A 15,897-nucleotide genomic window follows, 5' to 3' on the forward strand; every position below is an offset into this window, starting at 1 on the left:
TTCAGTATGCTATACTGCAATGGAACTGCAGAATATCAGAAAGTGGAAATAACTTTTTTTTTTAAAGAAAACACCCATTATCTTTTCCTAATCAGTCATATATCATTGATGTTAGCTACTCTACTACTCATATGTACAGGGTAAAGACATTGTCAAAAAGGAAAAAAAAAATCTAGACACTAATTGATAGTAATTTCTATCTGATTAGATACTCACTGCACTGATACAAGCAATGCTTACTACGCCTCCTCCAGCTGCCACACAACTTCAGCACCACTGCAGCAGACAGTTTTCTGGTCCATGTCAGACTTTTTCATGACGAAACCATGTCCATGCTACAGAGGTAGCCCCTCGTTTAGGAATAAGGTCCTCGATTTGTTTTGACTGGTCCCTCTGTTTGGAGCTACCTGGTTCTGCCTCATCTTCACTGGACATGCTGGTATTCTCTGTGCCTGCATCCACATGGTGACTGTTAGCGCCATTTATAGTTACTTCATGTTTTTATTTGAGGTCATTTGTTTGATTCTGAAATTTGATGTATGAGAATAATGTATATTATTTCAATTTATTTTGAAAAGTCTTAACAGTATCTTGAGCTTTATTGTGAAAGGTTTATGTGGAAAATAAACGAGCGGACGGTGGAGCCACACAATGGTTTTACCATCGTTGTTGCTAACGAAAGTACGCATGAAAACAGTCGCTTGTCCGTCCATAATGTGGTTATTTTAAATATAAGAGAAAGAGAGAACTTTAAGAAATTAATATCGCCACTACAGTGACCATCAAAACGATGAAAAATATAGCTGTAAACAGCTTATTTTGCGACACCACGAAACAAACGATAGCATAATATGAAACAATAGATGTTTTTATATCGTCATCCAATATACAACAGCCCTAACTTTTAATGTTGGAGCTAGGTACTCCTGTACTCCTCCAGTGTTAATTTACCAGGATTTCGCGATTATCTGTCCATGTTTGAAGCTGAGAAAAGTTTACCAGCAACTTGGCAACTGTTACAACTCAATCAGCAATGAAGAAGCAAAGAAATCAAACAGAGCTGCAGCTGAATGCATTTACACAGGACAGTACTGTTCTTTAAAAAAAAGAAAAAAAGAAAAATTAAAAAGACACTTAATTTCGTCGTTTAAAGTCGTTTTCCCCCACATCCCCCCCCCATTCATGGCTGACTGAAAACCAGTCAGTTATGAGTTCCCACAGTGACCAAGAACAATAATGTTTTAAAACTGGATTGTATTTAAGAACATGTAAGATACATTTAAGAAAGTCAATCTTAAGTCAAAGCGTCATTCATTTATGTTGGCCTCATCTGTTGACAGCAGTATCTTTCATTTATTGCATACTCGTATAGTATACTGTAAAGATGGGCTTGCATATGATAGAGAACTAAAGAACAATATGATTGAATCCAAGTGGTTTCATTCACAGCATCATCATTAGTGAAAGGACGGCTGGCCATGACATATCAGTTTTTTTGGCATCCCAATCCGAAACGTCCAAAAAGAGCATCAGTTGAGATCAAGAAGACTTTGCTGAACATCACAGCCTGAAAGACTGCTAGTTTATTTCTTTCCTGATCACTTTGGTTTGTTCTTAATTTAAAAAAAAAAAAAAGGTGTTGGGGAGAGAGAGTAAACAAGGGCCCTGGCAGTCCATAAACCCTCGAATAAAGACCTCCCACCACCATGTCAAAGTTGATACTCTGGCCATGGCATTGGATGAAAAAGCAAACCCAGCTTCAAAGATTTAAATAAATGCAAGTAGTTCATTTGAGTGTGCAATTGCTACAATACATATCACAGCTTCTTAACATTACATTTTCTATGTTGTCATTGCTTTTTGTTTTAATTTAAATTAAGTTAAAAAAAATCTGATTTCTTGTATCATGTACCATGCCAACAGTCTATTTAAAGCTCGAACAGAAATGGCAAGCAGTAACTTGGAGGTAGTTTTCATGTAGAGTGAAAGAAATTAAATAGTTATCCTCTTTGTTGCAAACCTTAAAAAAATCCCCTCTGATCCCCTATTTCAAGTGATTCTGTAAATAAAGCTCACTCTAAAGAGCCTTGCTGTCTTTTTCGTGGTACCTTTCCACATGTACAGAATGTAATACATTTGTTAGCGAGCTTGAGTGCATCTACACGTAGGCGTGATTTGTTGGACTTCCCTGTGGCCTCGCTCTCCTTTCCTTTAATTGCTGTGGGGATCACAGGGCGGCAGGGACAGAATGGACTCCAGAGATTGTGGTTCCAGCGCTGCTTCCCAAACTGGCTTTTCTCCCCATGCACCCGCTCGTCAAGCGCTCACAAATTCCCCTATTTGCCACCCTCTCACCCCACACCTCGCTTGAGTAATGGAATCAAAAACAAGCGCTTCACTCCAAAGATAGGCACTCATTTCCAAGAGGAGGCTGGGTTGACTGTGCCGCTCTTTAGAGGAGAGTTATAAAGCGTGGAGCATTTGAGAACTGGTTGAAAAAGCCACTACACCCATCACCCAACACCCACATCTGGGCTTCTCCTTACTTAACTATTTCTATTCACACCTTTTATTTTACCTCCTTATTTTCTTTCCTTTGCCTTTTTCCTTTACAAAAATTCCTCAACCTCTTTATTTTTGCTCATTTTCTTCACTTTCCTGTCTGCCCAGCTCTTCTGTTGGCTTGGTTCTTTTCAGTCCCTTCTTCTTTCCCTAACTGGTTCCTTTCCTTTCTGCTGGCATCCTTTACTCCTCTCCTAATCTCAGCAGAGCACTGGGAGCAGATAAGGCGTATTTAGTGTTTGGAGTTTCCCCTCCAGCCTACTGGCAGTAGAACATCTCCTACCAGGCTAAGGTAGATGAGAATAGCAGATACATAGCAGGAATCTTTTTGTGTATGGAAGATTTGATCTCATCCTGATCCCAAACACAGAGACATACACTCTTACTCAGACAGACAGACACACACTACCTCTGGCCAACAGTCAGGCAAGGTGAGGTGTGAGCAGTTTGTTAGCAATCTGTTCATAGAACACATTTATACGTCAATAATTTTATCTCAGAAAACTGTAGACAGAGCAGATTCTTTACAAATTTTACAATAGGTTGCTTACACGTCATTATTAGTAGCATTAATAGTAATTGTCATTTAACGCAGGAGTAAGTGCTGTTTTAGAGTGTGTAATATTCCAAATTTCATGGCAGTGCTGCACGGTCACTTTCGCAGAAAAGCAAGAGGAGACAATACAGCCTCATACATGCAATTAATGTACAAATTCAAGAGTTATTCAAAGCTTCTTTAAGCTACACTCTACGTCACAAATGTTGGCCAAAGTGATTAGCAAGAGAAGAAGATAAACCACAAACTAATATTCTTGTTTACTTGTCAATGCTACCTCTGTTTCCAAACAGAAACTATACAGAGACTGATCTCAGAGCAGGGAGCTTGTCTAGGATGATAGCTTCCTAGTAATTAATGCAAACACGCAATCGCAGATACATTTCCTTTTTTTTTTCTACAGTGTAAGGAAAGCAATCGCTTTCACTTTGGTATGCTGTAACTGACATCTATTATTATATTTCACACAGTAAGCAGTCCTTGCATTGCCTGCCAAAACAGAACACCACTATTTACTGATAAAATAATCAATAGTATTGGCATTTTGATTTCCTTCTTCAAGCCACTATCCTGCTTTGACCACTGAAAACTAAAAACATTTAAGAATGATCAACTCAAAATGTCTGTGTTTCTTGTTAGCTTGCATGTTAGGCCAGTCGAACACTTGAACTTGTGGTTTATCACCACAATAATCCACAGCTTCAAAGAGCCATCTTTAATTTTCACTTGCTATTCGTTTTTCTTTTTCTTGTGCTCTGGTTAGCTTTAGGCTCAATCAGGATGTAGTGAAATAAAGACCATCTCAGAACTTCACAATGCATTGCAGGGCATCATTTGCTACTCGTCTGTCTGTAATATTGGATACTGGGATATAAGGCTCTAAAATTAGCCTTTAAAAACTACTTGGCATGGTTTAGCAAACTATGTGATTTGGGTTAATATATGCACCTTTGCATTATTAAATGTGCACAAACACATTTATTCAGTACATTTAAATTTGATGCCAAGGGAACTTTTATGAGCAGCCATATGTTACAAGTTAAAGTTAAACGCCATTAGATTGGATGATAACATGTAATGCAGGCGTTTTAAGACAAACTGAATTAATTAACGCCTGTCGGAGCATTCTTTAGACAAGGTTAAAATACATGATACTAACAAAAACATGATTGACTATTGTCATTGCCATTCAAATCCCTGTTTTTAACCTTAAGTTGACCTATACAAGTTTAAGTTGCACACCTAATATAGTTGCTGCTTTGGTTATTGTGATTAGGACAGTGTTTTGGTGATTTGCAAAGATGCCGCGATGATAAACAAGTGATTATGTAGATGATCCACTGAAACTATCATCTCTCTTCGCCCCCAAAAACCCAACATGTTGCATGCGTGTGTGCGCGTCTCTGATCTGAATCCGTGATTCAACAGCGACTGTGGAGCCCTGCTACCTCAGGGAGGTCTACACGGATAAGCATTTAAAAACACTAATCTCCAAATCGCTATCGCTCACAGATAACCGTCTGCTTGGGCAGTGATCAGCATGGAGATTATAGATGTGATCTGGATCTGATCACTCCTGGTGATACAATATCAGATGGGTGTTTGAAATAGATTTGTGAAGTTCTGCTCCAAAACTGAAATTATGCAGCTTGTGAGAAAGACAAAAAAAACTGAGAAAAGTCTGACAATGATGTCCTATTGAAACTAACTGCAACAATTCCAATACAACTTATGTTAAATGCTTGGATGCTTTCCCTACAAAAAGGAAGGACTTAGAAATGAATCTTATAAGTAGTTGAGATCTGTTTGCAAAAACATAGGCCGGCACTTCATCCAAAGAAGGCTTAACAACAATGACTGAATTACCTGAAGTTTGCTTAAGACTTATTTTACAGGCTGGAGCTTACATTTCAGGTTGGGACAGGTCTGTCACAAGGTTAGAACCACAGTTACAGTTGAACCAGTCTTGCTCAGCATTTCATTCACTTCTTTTCCGATATAAAAAATTTCAAGCACTTTGCTGGCTGATTTCGAAGCTCGATAAAAGTGTTCTTTGACCAGCAAAACACATTTCTTTCCCAGTGCTGAGTGTCTGAACTCAATTTGTAAAGTTATTTGTTGTACCTTACATCTGCAGACTTTATATAAAAATGGATGGAGCCTCTGGGCCTGAAAATTAAAACTGATTCAGACGTGGCTTAAAACTGCGCACTTTCTAAACGCCTAGAAGTGGTGTCTTCTCTGGCTGCAGGAAACTCTGATTGTATACAGTCTGAGGAAATGAACCTGCTTCTCAATTAATTTATGATGTCATAAAACACTTGCATGATAGGTTTATGGTCTCAGTATTATTTAATACAGAATGATATTCATTTTGTAATTTACAGTCCTATTCGGAGTAAACAGTGAAGGAGAGTATGGTTTAGGGCACCGGTCCCCAACCCCCGGGCCTCGGACCGGTACCGGTCCGTGAGTCGTTTGGTATCGGGCCGCGAGAGTTGAGGCTCAGGTATGAAATGTATGGTTTTCAGGGTTTTTATCGGTTTACAGCGTTATTTTGTTATCGTTTTTATCGTTAACTCGGTTTTCCTGGGTCTTTTCACGTGTGTTATGAATAAATCTTCTTTTTTTCGGTACCGGTACTAGTTTTATTTTGTTGTACTTATCCGCGACACCTTAAAGGCCGGTCCGTGAGGCAAAAAAGGTTGGGGACCGCTGGTTTAGGGCATGGCTACATTGTTACTGACAAGATGGCCTACCTTTATATTTTTTCATGCTACAGTTGGCCTCCAGGTGGCTGCAACTGTCTCAACGTTCTACAGCGAACTCAAAATTTAATCATTAGTTGTAATTCATTTCTTCCACAGCTTGTCTTTTGTCCTGCCTCCCTCCCCTCAACAAGTTCTGCTGCAGTTTGCTCCTGTTAAAAGGAAGTTTTTCCTTCCCACTGTCACCAAAGTGCTTGCTCGTAAGGGGACAACTGATTGTTGGGGTCTCTCTGTTTTTCTGTATTATTCTAGGGTCTTTACCTTACCTAAATATAAACTGCCATTGTGATTTGTAACAATATAAATAAAACTGAATTGAAGTGAATGCTCATAACTGAGCTGTGCATGCCAAAAGTAACCCATATCAGGACCAATTGTGCCTGCAGTCTGAGTACTGTACGACTTTCCAGCGTCTTTGGTTTCACAGATGGAAGCGGTAAAAATCTTCCAGTTAAAGCTTGAAAACAGGACTCCATAAAGTTGTGAATGATGTCCTAGTGGTAAATCTATCTCCCGTATACAGTTTATTGCTTTATCACTACACTTACACTACAGCAGGTCAACGCTGCACATCACATCTCTCTGCGCACCATTTCCAGATAACACACACCAGACCAGACATAACATGGGAAGAAAAATGTAAATATAAATATGAAGACAATTACATTAACAGAACTGAAGGTTAGTTTTCCAGTTCACTTGCACAACTCTGAGTCTCTTATACTGAACCAGAGCACCTGCAGAAATCTAGAAACCTCTTGTGTATTAGCCACTAACTACTGAGTCAACAAGCAGCCTCCTTACATGCCACATGTTTCTCTGCACGTTAAAGCCTTGTCATATACTTGTCCTTCATGTCAAAGGTGACTACCCTCTATTGGAATCCACATTAAAAGTGCCTTGAGTTTGAGTTAAAGATTGACATTTAACCATCAAATGGATGAAAAATCTGTCATTTGCTTTAACAAAGCATGAACTGTTGCTTTCACTTTAAAAGGCTGGTGCAAAATTACATCAGTTTGATATAATTTTTCTTGCTATATGCTGTGATTTTTACCATAAAGGTTTGTGTCAGGTGGAGAAATTGATTTGAGCTCTGTTTTTCTCCCCCACATGCTCGGTTCCGTCATTTTTCAACTCGTCTTTCTGTCACTGGGTCATGCTGCACCACGGCTCTGATCTGTACTGTGGATACAGGTTCCTTGTTTTGGTTTGGGCCTCAGGTAAGCATCAACTGAGCAAAAGCTTCCAAAAAAAGGCCTTTCTCATCTTTCTACCTGAGCGTGGCATAACCGCAGCACAGACAAAACACCAAATCCAAAGCTGATCGACATCAAAGCCACGACTGCTCCATCTCCTCTCTGTTCTTCGCCATCACTCCCTTCACACCCCGTCCACAGCTTCACCCAACTGTTTCCCCCGTCCTTTCCTTGACCTTGTATCGCTCCCTTTTTTTTTTATCCACTGATTATCAACGGCCGTGGCTGTTTTACCCCCCCTCATCTTCTTTCTCTTTGCTCATCCCTCTTTTACTCAGTGTGTGGGCTGCTGCTCAACAGGAGGTCGTCCACAGGTAACAGAGTGAGGCAGACCGAAATGCTAATCCACGGAAAAAGAAGAAGAAAGAGGGGAAAAGTAGAAGAGAGGAAATGGGATTAGGCTGGGTGTGGGGGAGTCTAACAACACAATCATTGCCATCTTCATCGTCATCGTCATCATCATCATCGCAGCCTTAATCAAGCCTAGTTACATCTCAAACCAGCCTTGAATGTTTGCCGCTCGTAATAATGTGCACCTTCTGTCTAATTTGGCCATTATTCAGGCCTGTCAGACCACAATTATTTAGAGCTTATCTCTCTCGCACACGAGATGACGCGTTTGTCACGCTTTTGCTCCACACACACACACACACACACACACACACACACACACACAGGGCAGGCAAGGCGCTTTAGAAATTCCATTGATGACTGCCTGCGATAGGACCTGGTGCCCCCCCACCGCAACGCTCCCCCTTCACCCTTTGCAGTCGTACCCCCCCCACCTCTCATCATTACTGCATTGATTACCTTGGTTGGCTTATCATCTACACATATTCAGTTTAATCAAGAGGAGCCACACACACGCTCCATATTGTTTACGCGTAGATGGAGATTGCATTGTTGTTTATCCCCCGAGTTTGTTTATTCTATTGGCTGATTTGTGTTTAGTAATGTCATCTATCCCCCTCTGGACTTGGAGCCAAGCAGTGGAAAAAGAAAAGAAACACAATCTCTCCATTCAGATTGGCTGAGAATAGGATGCATGATATTGGGTTTCTATGATCTTTTGTGAGCCGTAATTTGATGCCACGCAAAGTGTTTAGCGGAACAAATATAGCAACGTTGTTAAATTATATCATAAATTAGTGATCAGGAGGAAGCGGCGGAGGGAGGGAGAGTCGGAGATATGTATGTATTTACTGCACTGATTGGGTTACATTCGCCATAACAAGACCAATGTTCCACAGAGCATTTTTTTCTTGACATCCCAATTTAGTTAGTTTTATTTGGAGAACAAACCAGCCATGTAATACACAATAAAAGTTAGAGTAATGATGTTTTTAAGCAATAAAGCCAATGGATGTGGCTGTCATTAAAGCATCTTTTCAATTGCAAAACAATCCTTATCGACTGGGAAACGCTACATTTTCCGAGGATGAGGAAATGAGGCGGTGAACAAAACTAACCATCAGATAGTGCGCCTCCTTAATTCTCTCATCCCCTGTTAAATAATATCATTATCATTGCCTAATGACGATGGTGCAGCAGTGCTTATGGAATAAGCCGATTAGGACAGAGACAAACAGCATGGGGCCAGGAAGCACTGCAAGGCCATTTACCACTTCATACAGGATAAATGAGTGTTTTCCTACCATCTTTCGTTCTCTCATTCTCTCACCCCCCTTCACCCACACACACACACACACACCACTTCCATCTACTTCATTTCTTTCTTCTTTTTTTAATTTTTTTTTTTTTTACACCAACCCATCATGAAGTATTTGATTTCCTCTCCTTCTTCCTCTGCCTCCTTCCCTCTCTCATTCCACCCCCCCATACACACACACACACCCCACAACACCACCATCTTCTCCACCGCCCCTTCTTCTTTGTGCGAAGGTAATCGTAGATGCAAAGGGAAGGGGGCCGCGGGGTTCTTATCAGCCCATAACATCTGTTGGCATGTCAGGTGATGAGATGGAGTGCTCGCGGCCTGCCGGCGGCCTGGACGGCTCCTTTAATGCAGAGAGGGGAGTGTGCAAACAAACAGCGGCTGATAGGGTCTATGCTTGTCACAATCGCTCAGGACCGTGATCTATCTTCGCCCTGCCTTTTCGCTCTCCCTTTCTTTCCCCGCTCTCCCTCTCTGTCTCCATCTTCTCCACTGCTACTCGAGTCACCGTGTTCTACTTCACTTCACTTTCTCCCCCACCAAAGACCTCCTCTCTTGCTCTGCTTTTATTTAAAACTATAACCCAGCCCTCCTCTCTTTCCATAATTTACCCACTTTTGTTTGTTTCGTGGTTTGTGTGTAAAGCTGATCAGATTGTTATAATGGTTTTCGGGGGCCTGCAAACAGAGAGGAAAGGGAAGTAGATGTCTGAAAGTGAGATGCAACAGATAAGGAGGTCAGTGTAGACTTACAGTGCCGTTATCAGGAGTCATGCATGCTCAAAGAAAATGTTTTGGCCTTATCAACATGCTCATTTCCACAAATATCAGCAGCATCAACAGTGCCAGCACCATCACTGGAAGAACCGCCATTATCATCGTCGTCATCACTGTGTCCATCATCATCACTGTCATTATTAACAGTATTGGCATTGTGACGAGGAAAACCATCAGGATCATTATCATCATTAGGAAGGTCATATAATTTCCAGTTATTTTTACTCAGGCTGCTGGTTTCAAAGGGAATAGTGCCAAAACTGCAGAAACAAAAGGCAGTTCAACATCATGTAAACAGGACTTTGGATTGGTTTTGACTCTGATATAAATACATGAAGATCATTTTTACAAGTTTGCCAGGGATAGTAGAATAAAATTCTGGATTCATTCTTGTCCCTAAATTACAGAGTGAGATCACATGAATAATTAGTTTTTCTTCAGAAAGCAAATAAGATTTAAAAAAAAAGAAGTCAAATCCATAATTGAGAAGTAAAGCATGAAAATTAGAAAATGAGTATAACTTGTGATTAATGGTATTGGAACAATATCCGATTTTGCTGGATACAGTCATGTACATTTTTCATAAATAAGATTTATTATGTTATTTCAAAATAAAATTAAATATGTTAAGAAAAATGACCTCCTTTACCAAACTTTCCAGAACAAATCCCCTATAAATATGTTAATAATGACAGTAACTACATAGACACATGGTGGAAAAGCAAAGTTTTAAGCAGCTGGTTAGAAACCATGACCCAAGATACAACATGTCAAACAGAACGTATTTTTCAGTTTTATTACATGACAGTATTGTTTAGGCTTCTGAAGTGTTAAATGGTTACTGTACTTTAGTCTCTGACATTCTTCATGGAAAAGGATGGAAAATGCCAATTTACTCACAATTACACCTGTTTCTGGCTGCAAGCTCCAGGCATTAAAAACATCAAGTAACTTTTTCCTATATTATCATAAATGCAATTATGGAAAATTTCCTTAAATTATTGTGATATAATTAATATACTGCTCACCCCAAACTGCAACTCCAACATAGTAGGTGGCACTAATGTACCCAAGCATCCAAAGTCACTTAAACCACCTTCTAGTTTAACCTTCAGCAGGTTTTCTTGGCTATGTCTACATAACTTGCCTACTTGCCTGTGATTGGCTGCTTAGACATTTGAAACTAATACAAAAAACAGTTGAAGAGGTATACCTAACAAGAGGGCCGTATATTATAGAAATGTATACATTTCTATAGTATCAACAATATCATCAATCTCTTTGGCCACAACACTGTGACAGCCATAACCACAATTCTAAAGGGACTTGAAAGAGAGCACAAGTCTCCCATATTGGCTTCTTTTCTAATCTAGCATTAAATTTAAAATCTTTCTCCACACATTCCAGGTCCTGACTAATCAGGCACCATCTTAAAGACCTAATAGTACCATATCACCCCAACAGAGCACTTTGGACTGCAGGGTTCCACCACATGGTTTCTAGGATATTTAAAAAGGTAAAATAGGAGCTTTCAGACCCCTCCTCTTGTAGAACCAGATCCCAGTTCGGATGTTGGAAACAGACACCCTCTTTACTTTTAAGATTAGGCTTAAAATTTTCCTTTTTGAAAAAGCATATACTTGGCACTGGACCAGGTGACACTGAACCCTTCCTTGGTTATGCTGCAATAGGCCTCCGTTGCTGGGGGCTTCCCATGATGCACCGAGTGTTTCTTTTGCACTCTCTCTGTGTTTGTACACTACTCTGGATTTAATGTCACTATATTAATCTCTGGCTTTTTTATTTTAACAATATGTCCTTTTTCTTGTTTCCCCTCATCCCCAACTGGTCATGCCAGGTGGCTGCTGCTCCTCCTCCTCCCCCCCCCCCCCCCCCCTTCTGCCACAGGTTTATTCCTGTTAAAATTATGTTTTTTTTTCCCGCTGTTGCCAAGTGCTTGCTTATAGTGGTTGCTTGCTTATAGTCGGTGTCATCTCACTGTTGGGGCTTTCTCTGTATTATTGTAGGCTCTTTACCTGACAACATAATGACCTTGGGGTGACTTCTGTTGTGATATACATACATATACATATATACATACATAGACAGACAGAGAGAGAGAGAGAGAGAGAGAGAGACCATTCAATGCAATTGTTATACTGACTGACAATGGCGCCGCTCATTACAAACATTCCTCTAATTATAATATAATTTCTATTATGAGCTGATTTCATGTGTGGTGGGATACTACTCTTTGCTTTTTCATTTAATTTTCATATTTATTCTTTTAAAACGCTCCATGCGTTTCAAATCAACTACATGTCGCTTACTTACTGTAGTCACAAATGATTCCCTGTTCCAAACACACCAACATTTTTTAGTCTAGTTTCAAACCTGTTATCCTTTTGAGAGTTTGGGAACCCAGAGACTGTTTAAGCAGTGAGGTATAAACTGTAAAGTGGCTGTAAGTGCATCACAGCCCAAAACAGGAATGAACATCCAATCTAAATGTTGCAGCCATGTATGTGTATGTGGGCACATACACTGAGGTATTATATTTAGCCAGTTCTAACCAAAAGCATATGACATTTGTTACAATAGCTTGTTAAGCTGCAAGGCAACTGTTTGTCACTTGTTTGGCCAAAAATCATATGAACACAGTGGTTCTTTAGTGACTGATATCGAAGTCACATTGTCAAAAACCGAGAAAGCTAGTATTCTTACAATGAGCTTTAGTGTATTTCAAAACAAATGATAAAAAAAACTGAATCAAATCGGAACTTTAACCCACAGCCAGCAGAAACCCTTTGCTCTCTATCCCATCCCAAATGAAACAGGATTTCATCCCCATGTCTAAGTGCTTTGCAGGGACAACACCATCCCTGGTGCTGAACTATACTGCTTCATCTGAAGCAACACAACTATAATGTCATTGTCAGCTGGCTTGTGGCAGCAAGATCAATAGTTAGTAATTCCTTGGCTGGGGGTCTAAGAGTACTCACCCTTTTCTCTCTGTCTGCCCCCACCCCCCCTACCCAAGCTTGAATGTCCTCTAATGGAGCAGGCCAGATCTAATCACTGCAGTAATTGAAGTTTACTTTGAAGCTTTCAATCTAGGGGAATATTTAAAGACAAAGCCACCATGAAACACTATCTACTGTCCCAGGCCTGATGTGATCTGGATCTAGTGGCCTCTTCAATAATTGATGAGCGTCTCAAACATACTTTTATCCCCTCTTTTCGTCATGTTTGTGCATTAGATTGTACTTCATTCAAGATTCAAGGACCTGATCGCCTCAAGCTTTATGGCAGATATTGCAGCTGAAATGATTTATGCTCCTACAAAATCATCACTCTTTTTTCCAGTCAACAATATCTAGATAACCCAATGGGAGATGAGTAATAAAACGGTTAACGATGAGGCTGTGTCATTTCAAAAACTGTGTTTAACAAACTACACATAACATTTTTTTTTCAAGAACCCTTTCAGTAAAACTGAGAAATATAAAGTCAAGCTTGTGGTACTAATACAATCAGTGCAGACACATTATAACATTTGCTGGCAAATGGCTAGCCCTAGTTGGCATTCTTTGAGTTTATAATCGTCCCTTAGTTTTAAAAGGGATCAGTATACTTTGTTGGTGTAATTAAAGCTTACACTGTTGGGATTAGCAGATAAACTTAATAATGTATTGTAACTGAGTTCACTGCACAGCCTCCCTCAGTTGTGCAGTGTCATTAATGGAGTCCAAAAGTTGGAATAAAATGACTTCTTAATATAGGTTTCACAGAGAACAGATTTATTATATTAATTAATCATGCATGATAAGAACCAACCAGCAGAATAAGCTAGATGTGACTGAAGAGTTTGTGGCATCCAAATACATTTCTGTCTTGAGCAAGTACTACATCACTATGACCAGTCTGCAAATCAACATCACAAAAGCACAACACAGTGCAGTAATGTTGGTTTCCCTATTGTGAATTTGAATTTGCAAAGATGTGTGTAGGTGTGAGGGGGGTAGTCCCCCATACACCCAATCCCCCTGAACACGTGATAACCAAAACAAATATAACCACGCTAGTTTAAGGTATTTTACTATAGGTACACCACACGTGACGTCATGCGTTCATCACTCAAGAGCTGACCACCTTATTGGACAAGACCACTGGTAGTATCATTCATAAGTTACTTGAATTTTTAAAAGCGCCAGCATCGGTTTCAAACAATATTTGACTATTCGGAATATTTAAATTGATATTTTCATTATTTCTTTCTATTTTTTTTTCCCTTTCTCATAACATAAGAAATCCTACATGAACATGTTTATTTATTCGGTATATTGTCACAGTTAGTTATCGTCAGCAGCTGGTGACCGGACAGCTGACTAAAACTACATTTTTCCTGTGATCGACAGTTTGCTTACATTCTCACATCACAGGACAGTTTATTTGCTAAGTGTTAGCCTACCCAAGTTAGAGCCACTTAAAAAACAGGTTTCAGTAACAGCAGCGAACAGAAGCTAGCGGCAGGTAACAGAGGCAACAACAACAGCGCTTACTGACGGAAAATTAAGGATTTCTTCAACAACATCACTATCATTAATCACACATGAGCTACAGTGACTTATTGAGAATGTAAAGGATGCGACAAGACATGCCAATATCAAAAAGAAATTTAAAAAATTTGGTAAATACCTGAGCAGTGACCACGCTGCACTCGATCCAGTGACTACAGCTCCAGGCAAAGTCAGGTGCGGTTTGTTACCCATCTTGACACAAAATACTGATAATCATCCAAACTTATCAGTATTTGAAGCAGGGCTTCAGATCTCGTCCCATATAAGTTGACGGTGTGATGATAACATGATGAGAATTATGTGGTGGGAGAGTGGCAGGGTTGCACTTCACAGCATCAATAAACATAAGCAGTAATATTCTTCAGCCCTCGTTTTCTCTACATAACGAGCAAACTTGTCATGAAAGTGTTTTACTTCCTCTGAGAGAGTAAATAAACTTTGTTTTTTTTACTCCTAGTCGCCATAGTTTATGTCATCAGCACAATTTTTAGTAGGTGTCAGGATTATTACACGATCAAAATGGCCGACGAATTAACGTCACGTGACGAGGGGTCGCGTGCCTGCAACACCTCTGCATCCTCCTTAACGGGCGGGCTTTTGCCGGAAGATTGTCAAACATACAGATATTTTTAACATCTATAGATTCATTATAAATGTCAGTTATTTTGATTTTTGTATTCACGTGTCACATGTGAAATACAAAATTAAGTGAAACAGTGACTCTTTAAGAATTTGCTGTAAGTTAATCCTGTGGTGTCAAAATAAGACTGACCAATTATAAGGCCTGATATTGTTTTTAATCATTATGACTTCTACAGTTATATATAACAGTCACTTGTTTTTATTAAATGTTTAGCATAGCATTGAAAATCTTTTCAGTAAATCATTCATGGTAACTTAAAAGTAGCATAACCACAAACTGATAGCAATCATGACAATAATGGGTGATGAATACTGACCCCAGATTGCACTGCTGATAAGTAAACATCTTCTTGAAATAGCCTTTTGCTTGCCACACTGACATGCTTATTGATATCTTTGAATTCTGTAAGTCCCCATGAGCGTTTAAGCTTAAAACAATGACATGGAACACTGGAAATGTTTACCTCCTAGATCCCACCATCTACTCTGCAACTATCTGCCAGTCAGACATGAAGATTCAGGTACCAACAGCAGGTAAATCCAAATTTTTTAATTAAAGTATCATGAAAAAGCCTGAATAAATCAACCGCCACAAGAAAAATACCTTCAACTGGCACAAACAAACAATCTTTGTCAATACATAAAATTAACAGCAGGTGGATTACGAGAAACAGAAATATCAGAAGCATCACAACATCCCAGCTGAGGAGAATATTGACATGTATTAACATACATGGTGAAAAAGGAAGCCCTTACCTTGCTGAAGTGATGCATTGAAGCATCTAGGCAGCAAACAGGCCTCCAGCGTGAAGTGCACATTTTAAGCTGACATTTTTTGTAGCATTGATAAGCAGAAGATGGCCATCGGGACATGGATATAAGCTTCTGGCACCCAATGAGTGCGACTGCTTGGCTAAATGTAACATGCGTGAAAGAAATGTTAACATGATAAGTGATGTGTGACAAATGCAATATTGAGTTTCCCATAAAGTTGGTATTACAGGAGAATGATTGAATGTATGGGCAGGATAGCAGTCTAAAGGAGCATACGACAGCCCACATCAAAGTACTTCAAACCC

General features: G+C 39.6%; 1 long non-coding RNA gene across 2 annotated transcripts in view; it reads right to left on the reverse strand.

Moving 5' to 3' along the window:
- The window catches only part of LOC112842566 (uncharacterized), a 171,280-nt gene extending 156,585 nt beyond the window's left edge, over positions 1-14,695 (reverse strand). For both annotated transcript variants that reach the window (XR_003214378.1, XR_003214377.1), the window contains exon 1: positions 14,295-14,695. This is a non-coding gene — a long non-coding RNA (uncharacterized LOC112842566). The remainder of the gene's footprint in view (positions 1-14,294) is intronic.
- Positions 14,696-15,897: the final 1,202 nt, after the last annotated feature.

The sequence above is a fragment of the Oreochromis niloticus genome, linkage group LG17, assembly GCF_001858045.2.
Source record: "Oreochromis niloticus isolate F11D_XX linkage group LG17, O_niloticus_UMD_NMBU, whole genome shotgun sequence".
Classification (NCBI taxonomy): domain Eukaryota; kingdom Metazoa; phylum Chordata; class Actinopteri; order Cichliformes; family Cichlidae; genus Oreochromis; species Oreochromis niloticus.